This window comes from Eublepharis macularius, chromosome 10 (assembly GCF_028583425.1).
Source record: "Eublepharis macularius isolate TG4126 chromosome 10, MPM_Emac_v1.0, whole genome shotgun sequence".
Classification (NCBI taxonomy): Eukaryota; Metazoa; Chordata; class Lepidosauria; order Squamata; family Eublepharidae; genus Eublepharis; species Eublepharis macularius.
In genome coordinates this window covers 32,106,294-32,119,064 of record NC_072799.1, presented here as the reverse complement: position 1 = coordinate 32,119,064, position 12,771 = coordinate 32,106,294, and positions in this window count along the sequence as shown.

Here is a 12,771-nt window from a genome sequence, read left to right as displayed (position 1 = left end):
TAAAAGTGTAGCCTTGTGGCTCAGCATAGCACGCAATCCCTGAAATGATAGATTATCTGTCTGGCTTTAGGGAAGTGCCACCATGTAATAAATGATGGCTGTCTGTATCTTACAGAAGGGCACACACTACAACTAAAGAGCCTCATGGCCTATTGAACAACAACTCTTTTCACTGAGATAGAAATTCATAGTACTGAATGTGATCACTGTCAAGAATTTCAAGAATAGTTGCTGTCCATTGTCAAAGGAAGAGGACATTTCTGAAGATCCTTTGCCTGGAATCTTTGCTACCTTGTTTTGTCAAGGCAGGGCAGCATTCAGCTATAATCTAGTCACTATTAATAGGATTAAATGCTTGAAAATATGTGCTGGGCTTCCCAAAAACTTGAGGCAGGAACATAACATATAAAACTTTTTTTGGAGCTTTTTTCGCCTACCCTCACAACAACAAATAATATAAATGAAAAAAAAGAAGTAAGTATTTTTCCCATTTGGTATTTATTACTTTAAGCAATAGGAGGATACTCTCATTCATGACGAAAACAGGTGAATTCATTGCATCGCAGATGTTAGGGAATTACGGTATATTCTAAAATATAGTATATCTTGTATATATATATATTCAGCTTCGAACAGGATAAAGTTTCCAATGTCAAGAAATTGCAGCAAATGTTTTAGATCAGAACGACATATCAGAGGGCTCGGGTAACCGTAGTGTAACCAGGATGAGACCAACGTGCATAGTTTAACCGTACAGGGCTTTGAAATCGGCAGCAGTGGTTGGAGCTGTCCAAACAGTTGTTGTGTCAGGTGCAACTGGGGCCAGTCAAGCTGGATTGAATGGAAGGCCAACTATGACGTGTTGGAGGATGTGCTGCTCTTGCCAGCTTGGAGAAATTCCAAGATCAGCTGCCTTGGACATTAATCTTGCCGGACACAGTTGGTGTCACCTTTGGTGGTCATGTTGTAGTTAGAGCAAGCTTGGAGTAACTGGCACATGCTAACAAGGATTTTAGGATATGACACTCTGCATTCCTAGACTGGGGTAGCAGAAGACATTCTGAGGATGTCAAACATTGACCTTCCTCTTATAAATGACTAAAAGAAGTGACACATTAGTCATGCTGCAGGTTATAAAAGCTGGGGATTGTCAAGAACCGGTCTGGAAGTTCCTTGGTTTGGATTCTCTGAATGGTTTGGGAGAGATCCAAATCTGGGACCAGTTGGTAAAATGTAACAACAGCAAAAACAACAATAGGCATGTTAAAGACAATGTAATATACCATTTTTAGGAACAACATATTGCTATAGCATGTGTGATAATAACATATCCTATGCAAACACATGGTACAGTGTCAGGGCTTCAGTCACACTACCTGTACAAGTTATGTGAAATGACTCAAGTGGTTATAAAATCCCCAACAGTTGCCTGACCCTGTCTGTTAAAGAATCTAATAAAATATCTAAGCCTTCCATGTCTGAGTTATGGGAATTTATAGATACATGCCAGGTTCATTCTGTTGCAGCAAGTAGTGTCTCATAGTCCAAAGTGTACCTTCATGAATAACTTTAATTTTTTCTTTTGGATTGTTTGTATATTCATTTACAAAGCAAACAAGGTGGGAGTGTGTTTTATATTTTTAAACATGTGCGTAGTCAGTCGTGATATCTGAGATGTGTGGGAAATATAGAGAGGGGATCTGTTCCTCTCAATTCTAGTTCATATATATCCTGTTGGTGTCTATACAGTGACAACTGTCTCTAAAGTATTGCAACTCTTTCTATATAATTTACCATTGTGTCTGGGACTACTTCCTAAAGCTTAACATTTTATATATAGGAAAGATGCCTTCAGACATTCTAAAGAAGTAGATTGCTCTTACCACGTTCTGGAGGAAATGTATAGTGTAGAAAATGGCAATGTTTAAATACAAAAATGCCAGATAAATGAACCAGTCTGTACGCTTAGAGCCCACAAGTTCTTTTGTTTATGCCAGCTGTGTTGAAAGAGAAAGTACATTCCTCCCCCCTCCCTCGTTTTTAGAATGTGCAAAGTTATTTTTGGATTATTACTTTTGCTTTGTAATTTTTTGTGTGGCTCCTGCAATAACGAGAATCTAGTCCATAGCTGAGATGTCTGAGGTGGCTGAAAGTAATTCTAATTTAAATTTAAAATTCTACTCATTCTAAAAGAGTGTTTGACTTGGGCCTTTCGTAAGTGTGAACGAATTCAAAAGGCAGCAGTGTCATTGTTTGGTTGGATGCTTTGATGCTTTGCTGACACTGACAAGAGTTATACAAAATGATTTATAATGACTTTAAGAAGGTAGACAAGGACTGGCCGCACTTTTATCACAACACAATTAAGAGTGATTTCTAGGAGGATAGACAATGGATAGAATTTCTTTTTCATTTGTTTGTTTTGTGAGATGCTGGATTGACTCCTGTATTTTTTTCCTGTTACTCAATTGCACATTTACCTAAACCACAGATCCAGGACTTGTGTTAAGAAAAATATACCATTATGTAAGAAAAATATACCTTCCAGCTTTCCAATAAAGTTCCTTTTTTATTCAGTATTTTAGACCAAATCAAACCCTGCAGCATATATTTGACCTAGGTTCAAATTCGTATTCTGCCATGACCTAGGGTTTGAATTCTTTTTCCGCTGGGCCAGTCAATTTCTCCTTTATCTTAATCTACCTCACAGGGTTGTTGTTGTGAGGATGAAATTGAAGAAAGAAAAATTATGTTGTTTCTTCCATTGGAGAGAAAAAGACATTATAACTCTCTAAATAAATAAACAAGACATAGCAAAGATACTGAAGAACTGAGGAAAACAAACTGAGGAAAAGTGCATCAATAAAAATTAAGGTGTTTTGTTTATCCCTGCTTTTCCCTAGTAATCATAAATAGAAAGAGGCGCCTCCACCAACCGGAGAACTACAAACGGGCAGAACAAATTACAAACGGAGGGCGGAAAACAGTCCTGAAATACAAAAATCAAATCTATTGTGAAAGTCAACAGATATGTACAAGCAATACTATAATAGCATTAATCCACAACTATATGAATGAATGAATAAATATCCAAAGCAGGCAAGCCACTCCAAAATACATCAATATAGTCCAACAGGTGAAGTCCACCAAATGACTGGACTCCACTAAAAGGAATCCATGAGATAAGAGACCAAGTCAGTTCAGGTGAGTGTAAGGGATCGGTGAACAACAATCCACAATGCCAAAGATGTTGACTCGTCTCTCCTTCCTCTCTGTGCTGTTACGTTGCAAGAAGAATTCAAGGAGTACTTGCTCCTCCGCGCAACAACCAGGGCTGGCTGTTGCCAGTTGTTTCGTGCTCACCGATGTAACAGAACAATTAAGTCATGAATCCATTGATCAAAGAAAAAGTCAAACAAGTAGTCAAAGCTGCTTTCTGCCTGTTCTGCCCGTTTGTAGTTTTTCTTAGTAATCACCAGGAACGCACACCTATTCTCTGCTCAGGAGGATGTGAGACATAAGCCATTTTTTTTTTGTCCTGGCACAGCTAAGTCATATTTAAACTTGTGTATGCATCTCTCTCTGCATCATATTAGGATGGTCTTTGCTGTGCTTCTTACAGTGGCATTTCAAATGGACTGCAGATTCTGATTTGACCAGTCCATATGATTAATTCATGTAGATTTGCAGGAGGCCAATATATAGATCACAGTCAAGGGAGACAAGGTGTAAATAACAAACTGACACTTGAGATCTTTTCAGATGCCAGAATATTAGAATGTACTTGTATTCAGAACCACAACAACTGCATTTTAATTACCCTTCACTTAGATAACATTAATTTTGGAAGAGTCACACGTTTCAGTGACCCTTCAGCTTTGAACTGTGAACTGGTTACCTGTACTGAAAGATGGCAAAGACCAACAATGGCTTTAACAGATTTCTTTCTTTCTTTCTTTCTTTCTTTCTTTCTTTCTTTCTTTCTTTCTTTCTTTCTTTCTTTCTTTCTTTCTTTCTTTCTTTCTTTCTTTCTTTCTTTCTTTCTTTCTTTCTTTCTTTCTTCTCTCTCTCTCTCTCTCTCTCTCTCTCTCTCTCTCTCTCTCTCTCTCTCTCTCTCTCTCATTTTGAAAAAGGCAGATTCTTTTTTTAAGTGCTCTAATATTTGTTGTAGACTCATGAAAGCATAGTAGCTGTTTGTTCAGTAATTAAACAATGAATTGCATTATCTGCTACATCAAGCTCTGAAATTTTTAATTGTTCAGAAAATGGTTTTGTTGTTGTTATTGCAAGCTGGCACATCCTCATTAGCATGGATCTGGTCTAAACCAATCATGCTGAGACAATTCATGAACTGCTGGGCTTGTCTCCTCTGGTTAACTCACAAGACAAAGTTGGCCAGAAACAAAGTATGTGGACAGTATTGATAACAGATGCTATCAACTACATTTTCCTTGAGGACAGATTCAAGTAGGTAGCTGTGTTGGTCTGCAGTAGAAGGGGAGGATTTGTGCCTAGTGACACCTTAGAGACCAACAAGATTTCTGAAGAAGGGAGCTTTGAGTCTCGAAAACTTATACCCTGAAAATCTTGTTGGTCTCTAAGGTGCCACTGAACTCAAATCCTGCTATTTTCCTTGAGATTACTAAAGTGTAGGGCAACAGTTCAAGAATCTTGTGGAAGATAAGATTTTAGAGCTCATGAACGTCCTTGGTGAGGAAAAGAGTAGCATTGGGAACTGTGTTTGGAGCTGAGACAGGAAGAATATAGCTACTATGTACTTTTTACAGTGGATAGTTCTATACATTTGTTCACTCTCGTCCAAGTAACAGAAGCTGCATTCACACCTGCTTGGATATTGATGTGTTATTGTGCTATAACAGTAATTCATAACTGGGCCTTCCTGTGTAGACAAGACAACCCAGTAGCGAGTAATTGCTATAGTGCAACGACACCACAATACCCTGTGAAGTGTGAATGCAACATGACTCTGAACTCTTTTTCTTCTAAATAATATTAAATAATGTTTTTGGGAAAAATAAGAGATTTTCTTATTACTAAGTAATACTATTCTTATAATTAACATTAACAAGCCTGTAAGCCATATTCTTTTCTTTTTTAATGTGTGTATATGTCTATGTATTTAATGTGTATTTGTATGAAAACGAAATAAGTTACTGTCAAGAGAGAAATTCTGCTGTGGCTGTTTTTTCCCAAATATTCAGTGGTGCAAATGAGAATAGACTGGGGTAGGGAACTGGAAAAATTTCTTGGTTTGTCATTAGGGTTGCCAGCTCCAAGTTGGGAAATTCCTGGAGATCTGGAGAGTGAAACCTGGAGAAAGTGGGGTTTGGGGAGGAAAGGACCTTGGCATGGCATAATTCCATAGAGCCCCCCTCCCCAAGTAGCCATTTTCTCCAGGTGAACTGATCTCTGTGGCCTGGAGACCAGTTGTAATTCCGGGAGATCTCCAGCCACTACCTGGAGGCTGGAAACCCTATTTGTCATTAATAATAATAACAGTGTGCTTTTATATCACTCTTGTAGACAAATTTGTGCCTCACTCAGAGTGGTGAACAAAGTCCATGTTATTATTATCCCCATATTATAATTGAGTAGTTGAGGCTGAGAGAAGTGGCTTACCCAAGCCCCCCTGCAGATTTCATTGCAATAGAAGGATCCAAACCAGCCACCCAGTTACTTACCCACTATGCCACAGCAGCTCTCATCGGCGTTAGGGCTGTCTCTTGGGCCCCTATTACCACAGCCTTTGCAAATCATTTTGGCTGCTGATTGCTAGTGGGGGTTTTTTGTGCCATTTGAGACACAATCAGTTTGGCTACCAGTTGCTAACAGATTTTTTAACCTTTTCAGACAAAGCTGCTGGTGTCCCATTTGCAGTGTGGGGTTGAGCTGGTTTTATCGAAAACCCTTTTCTTCCATTCGAAAGTGTTCTGCGTGCTTCTGAGTCTTTGAAGTTCTCTGTTTGAAATGTTGGCTCGGTGATGCTTCCTTTAGTGCTGCTTTTTAATTTTCCCACCCGTTTCCAGCATGTTCTAATTTTTGTATGAATAATAATTAGCATTATTTTATTTATTTATGTCATTTATAATCCGCCTTTCTCACTGAGACTCAAGGTGGATTACACAGTATGAGATTAGTACAATCAGCATCAAGTACATTTCAATACAGTATCAAGGACATTTCATAAACAATACCACAGGGTAAATAGATACAAGTTTAAAAGACATGGTATTAGCATTATTGTAATGACATGTGTCGCAGGTTCTCTGAATTCCTGTATTGTAAATGCTGTTTGAAACCACTGCCCCCATGTTGCCTTGCAGTAAGTTACGGCCGCAGTGGATAACAACTGTGTTAAAAGGAAAATGTGAAAGGGGACTTACATTGTGGCCATTGCATGGATAATTCAAGCACAAAAGGAAGAAACAATACCTGGGCTGTTTCCACACGTCTTACCTTTTGCTGGCATATTGCGGAAGACAGTGTCTTCGCGTGCGAAATCGCACCAGGAAAACGCTGCTATTGCGGAAGACAGTGTCTTCTCGCACGATTTCACATGATAACAGCGTCTTCCTGGCTCAATTTTGCATGCGAAGATGCTGTCTTCCGCGATGTGCCAGCAAAAGGTAAGACGTGTGGAAATGGCCCTGGAAATTTAATGTTGTATCAGTTATGAAATAAAGAAAAAAACCTGAGAACACCAGCAACAAAGATGAGCTAAACACAAAGACTTACCATGATAGTATATGAAAATAAAGAAAGGGGGGGGGAAGGCTTATTTATACATTCCATATAACAATTACCTTTGAATACTACTTTAAAGATATGGTACTTTCAAAAGTGCCCTTACTGTCAGTACAATGCTGACACTGTTACAAATTCATCTGCTCTTTTGTTGGTTCCATTCCTAGTCTAGCCAGTGTTAACTGTGTCTCCAGCCTGACCCTCTTTCAAAGAGAGCCCTGAACATCTGATTGCTCATTTTAGGCAAGTTACCAGGCTGTTTTCTGGGAATCAACTTGGTTAGAAGAACAAGTAAATAAGTTAAGATAGGGTTTGGTGGTATGTATGGATGTCTTTTGTTTTTAGAAATCTTGGTTCTTTGACAGAACAGGAGACACATCAAGAAGTAGTGTCACTTTACTATAAGTCGGGAAGCAGCTGTTTAGTATAAGATATAAAAACATAGCAGGCGTTAGTATATTTTATAAAAGGATAGTTGATATCTTTGGTAATAAATAAGTGATTTGCAATCTTGTATATCAAGGCCACACTAATAAAAATACAATTAGTGTGACTGGAGTCAGTAGGGAATGTGGCTCTGAACTTTAGTGGTTTAAATGTTGCAAATATAAATGGTATGCCTAGAGGCACAAGCCAAAGGGCTCTTGTCCTTTGGCTCTTAGCCTGAGGGTCATAGCTCAGAACTGGGAGGAAGATCTGCTAGAAGAGAGAAAGGCAGGGGTCCTGCTTCCCCTTCTTTTGTTTATCACTATTGCGATTTTTTTGTATTGTAAGACCCTTTGGGTTCCCACTGAAGAAGTGAGTGGTATATGTTACAAATATACTGCAGGCTTGATCCGCAGTCCTTCTACAAAGGACTGTTGATTTCTCCCTTGCCATGGCAGATCTCAAGGCTGAGAGACAGCAAGGTATATGGCTAAGTGTTCTCTCACTTTGACATTTTGGTCTTTTCTTTCCAGTGAAGAATACTGCAATGCATGTGAGTGCTTGGAATATTTGGCTTCATTAGTGAAGCTTCTAATTTGGGCATTACTGTAAAATACCTAACATTTTTTGACTCCCTGAATTTGCTGGTTTTCCAGCCCAGATCTTTGCATTATTTCCCACAATACATTTGCTTTCTATTTTGGATTCTTGTTAGATTCTTCAAATTCCTTCAAAGCTCATAGAGGCAGTTCATCAACAGTAAGTCCTTATAGACAGATGTGTGGGCTGCTGTCCAAACTGGGGGTGTAATGATTTTAAGTGTGTGTGTGTCTTTAAATGCTTGGTGTGGTATAGATGAAGTGTGGGGGTGAAAGAGGGGGGTGAGTGAGTAATATGATTGGTTGATGACTGAGAGTGTGGGCAGAGTGAATGCAGTTTTTAGTTACTGAGGAACAGAAAAGATTCAGTCAGGGCAAGAGAGGCAAGTTATGTGCAGCCTTAGCGTGTTTAAGCATTTCTGAGAAAAATATTGAGTCTGGTTTTAGCAGGCAAGCTGTGTGCAGCCTGAGTATTTTTAAGCAGTTCTGAGAGATATATTGAGTCAGGGCAAGAGAGGCGAGCTGTGTGCAGCCTGAGAATGTCCATGTATTCGTAAGAGAAAAGCAACCTGTGTGGAATCCTGAACTGTGTATGTCTGTGAGACTATATATTCATTCTGTTTGAAGCAGGAAAACTGTGTGTGTGCCTGAGAGAGAAAGTCTATGTGTATTTGAGTGAGAGGTTGATATCTGAAGCAGGCAAACTGTGTGAAACCTGAGAGAAGATCTGTGTGACTGTGTCTATGAAAGGAAACTTTAAGAACCAATAACAGTCTTTGAAACCATCAAGCTTAAGAAATAATACACTGAAGATTTCAACTTGTACCAGTATTAAAGAGAATGTTTATAAAATGATCTATAGATGGTATTTAACGCCAAAGAAGATTGCGCTTGGAAATGCTAACATGTCAGATAAATGCTGGAAATGTAAAAAGCATGAAGGATCATTGTATCATATGTGGTGGACATGTGAAATAGCCAGACAGTTCTGGGGAGATATTATAGAAGTAATAAATGAGATATTGCAGATTCAAATAAAGAAGAGCCCAGAACTATTGCTATTGAACTTAAGCATGGAAGATGTTCCTACTCAATACCGAACATTACTATTTTATATGACGACGGCAGCAAGACTTTTATATGCGCAAAAATGGAAGGTACAAGAAATACCAACTATTGAAGATTGGATGCATAAATTGCTGTACATGGCGGAAATGGATAAAATGACAAGGAAGCTGAGAGATCAGAATCCAGTGGAATTTTTTACGGACTGGGGAAGATTGAAAACATATTTAGAAAAGAAGTGGGACGTAAAGGGGGAAATATGGCAATTTGAAAATTATTAGAATGGATTAGTTATTAGAAGAGATAGAGTCTTTACCATATGAAGTGAAGTATTAGCTAATTGTTGGCCCAAATGTAAGTGGACTTAGAGTTAACAGATATTGTTAGAATTACTAAAGTAGATATTTTATCCGACTGTTAGTTAGTTTAAATTTAAATATATGTGGAGCTAATATAAAGTAATAGATAATAGATTTTAAGTTTATAACAATATTTTTGAAGTTAATAGATAGGGCTTAGTTGAATAAAAGAGTAAGTAAACATGAGATAAGGAGTTCTAGAAAAAGGGGACTGATTGGGAATAGATTAGACTATAGGGTTGGAAAGCTGTTGGAAGTCTTGGAAAAGGGGGGAGGGAAAGGGTGGGGGAAAGGATAATGAGATGCTTTTTGAAAGTTGTATATTAATATTCTCACCTAATAAAATTTTTCTAAAAAAAAAAAAACCTTAAGAAATAATATGAAACCGATACGCTTCTTATAAGAATACAAGTTTACTTTATATATGACAGATACTCTGGGATATATATATATATCCTATCCTCAGGGCCACATAGTACCAAGACGCTTGGGTACATTACTAAAGGGGAAATTTAAATAAAATATCTTGGAATATAATATTCCTGGTGGCAGCAATTTACCCAGAGGGTGTAAGAGAAAGATTAATGGCAAAATCTATCCAAGAGAAAGGGTCGTAACAGGGGACATTCCTTAGTCTGCATATAGAACCTAAGCAATACGGCACTCCCAGACAGTGGCAAACAGCTGCTGCAGCTTGGGGGCCATGTTTTGCCCCTCTGGAAGGAGGAGGAGGCAAACGGGGCTATGCGCGAAGGGCGGAGCTAAGTTTGGCCGTTTCTGCCACTCCGCCCTTTGAGCGGGTCCGTGACCACCCTTGGCATATCCCCATTGGTGGGGATCAGGGTCTGTCAGGAGTGGCTGGCTGCTGTACAGCCCAGTTGCGAGGTCAGATGCCCTGGTGGGGAACCCCTGGACAAGTTGCCCCCCCTGCAGCTTTATGGCTGGGTGGGGGAGCTTTAAGGGGGTAACCCACTGTGCCAGTCTGGCCGGGCCCCTGCCATACCATGGATGGCTCGCACCCAGGGCTGTCAGGGGTCACCCATACAGGTCAGGGTGGAGGTCCAGGAGTGACCCCAGGACCTGACCTGTACCGCTAGTTAGGCCCTTGCTGTGTTGAAAAATATGTTGTGTAACTTAATAAAGCAGCCCTTTAATCCCAACACTTATGTCTGCCTCTTCATTCCGACTGGGAGGGCAAATGACTTCTTCAATTATTAAATAAGAGACAGTGGAAAGATGGTTTTCTTCTTTACACTCAAACAGTTTAAGTGTGAATTTTGGCTCAGATTGGAATGTAGACTATATTCAAAGTGACATGTATCTAGTGTTTGCATGTTTGCCTGACTACACATGGTAACATCTTTAGTGTGATACATATGCAGAGAGAGAAAATTGTGAATAAAGAGTTGTCTGTCTGTCTACCTCTGCTCTGACCTGGATAGCCCAGGTGAACCTGATCTCAGAAGCTAAGCAGGGTCAGCCTTGGTTAATAACAGGATGGGAGACCTCCAACGAAGACCAGGGTTGCAGAGGCAGGCAATGGCAAACCACCTCAATTAGTCTCATGCCATGAAAACCCCACCAGGGGTCGCCATAAGTCAACTATGACTTGAGGGCACTCTCCACTCCACTCCATCTGTCTTTCTAGTACTGCTCCTACAGCTATTACAATAAGCAGAAATTAAAATGGGAAGAACCTTAACTTGATATCATGTCTCTAATGTTTAATTATTGCCCCTACATATTTTGCCACAGAAAGACTAAAGGAATCATTTGCATCCAATAGTAACCAAGTCACCTGGGCTCTCATATTAGGTAGTTCCATATTTTTAAGTAGAGAGATGATTAAGCTAGCCCTCAGCTCATTAAATATGGGACACTATAATCATATGTTCAATAGTTTCAGTTTTATCATATGAGCATCATCATGTTCTGTTAGCATATGGTACTTTCTTGTATCTGCCCTCCAAAACTACCGAGGGAAGAACATTCATTCTTGCCAGTGTAAAAGTTCTTCTGAGTTTTGGAACTGTCACATGATAAAAATACTTTGGCAGTTGCATCAGGAGGGCAATACTTCAGTAAAGAGTCAAACACACCCTCCCTGCCCAGATGTACTAGTAATGTCCAACTTCCTGACATGCATTTTTATTTGCCTAATTATATCTTTGGTCTCTGTAGTCTTGACCATATTGTTTGTTATTCCTAGGCATTTCATTTTCTTTCCCAATAGTTGATCCCATTGACTATTATATTTATCTGCCTAAATAAGTCCAAGTAGGGTGGGCCGTCCCTCAGATTTTAAAATCTTTGCTTTAAAAAGAAATGCTTTTATCCATGCATTGGCTTCCATCGATATTTCGCCCAATTCAGCTCTCAGAGCTATTCCCAAAATACGTCTGAGAGTAGCCAATAAGCGTCAGAAAAAATCTTACTGGATGCAATCCATTCTCTTAGAAGCGGCCTGAATCCAGATTTCTGCACCACACAAGAATTGATTTAGAACCTTGGCATTATATACCTTTAAGGCCGAGGGGACAAATTCACCTCCTGCTGTATAAAAATATTTTACAATTGTCCTCCCTACTCTCCAGGCAGTATTCCTTGCCAAGTTCAAATGTATTTTCCATGCAAGGGATGATTCAAAATGGATTCCCAGGTATTTAAATTGGTTAATCTGTTCCATAGATTGGCCTGTTATATACCATCTGAAGGTTTTCCCCTTTTCCTTTTACTAATATCATGATCTTGGATTTCACTACATTAATAGACAAGCCTTCATGGTGAGAGTAATACTTGGAAGTTGTTAATCAATTTGCGAAGCTCCACAACTGATCTGGACATTATCACTGTATCATCAGCATACAAAAGGATTGGAATTTCACACTTAGCTATATATGGAAGATGGCAGGCATTCCTCAGGAGACAGGATCTAAGATTGTTTATGTATAAGTTAAACAGCAGGGGTGCAAGAATACACCCCAACTTGATGCCTTTATCTAAGGTAAATGGCTTTGATAGCTGTCCTGAATCTCCACATCTAACCTGGAAAATAGGATAGCTGTATAGTTGTTATATTAGGTAAAGAAGATGTGATTCAATGCCATACTTCTTCAGCTTTCCTCAAAAGCGGGGCCTGGAGATTGTGTCAAATGCTCATTTAAGATCCATGAAAGCAGTTGCCAGCATGCCTTCTTCAGAGCTTGTATATTTGTCTATCAAATACTGGAGCGTGTGGCAATGATTGATGGTACTTGCTCCTTTCCTAAAACCAGCTGTTCATTCCCCAGAACATTATTACCTTCAACCCAGGATCTAAGCTTTTTGAAAAGCATTGCAGCATAGAGTTTTCCTGTGGTGAATAACAGACTTACTGGTCGATAATTTGCCAAGTCTATTGGATTCCCCTTTTTATAGATCAGGACGATTATCAGGCATATTTCCTGTCTTATTTATATCAGTAAAAACGGAAGCCAAAATCTGTGCCCACCAATCTGGGTCAATTTTAAATAATTCCATTGGTACTTTTTTTGCTGCTTGATTAAGTTCCTGACCTC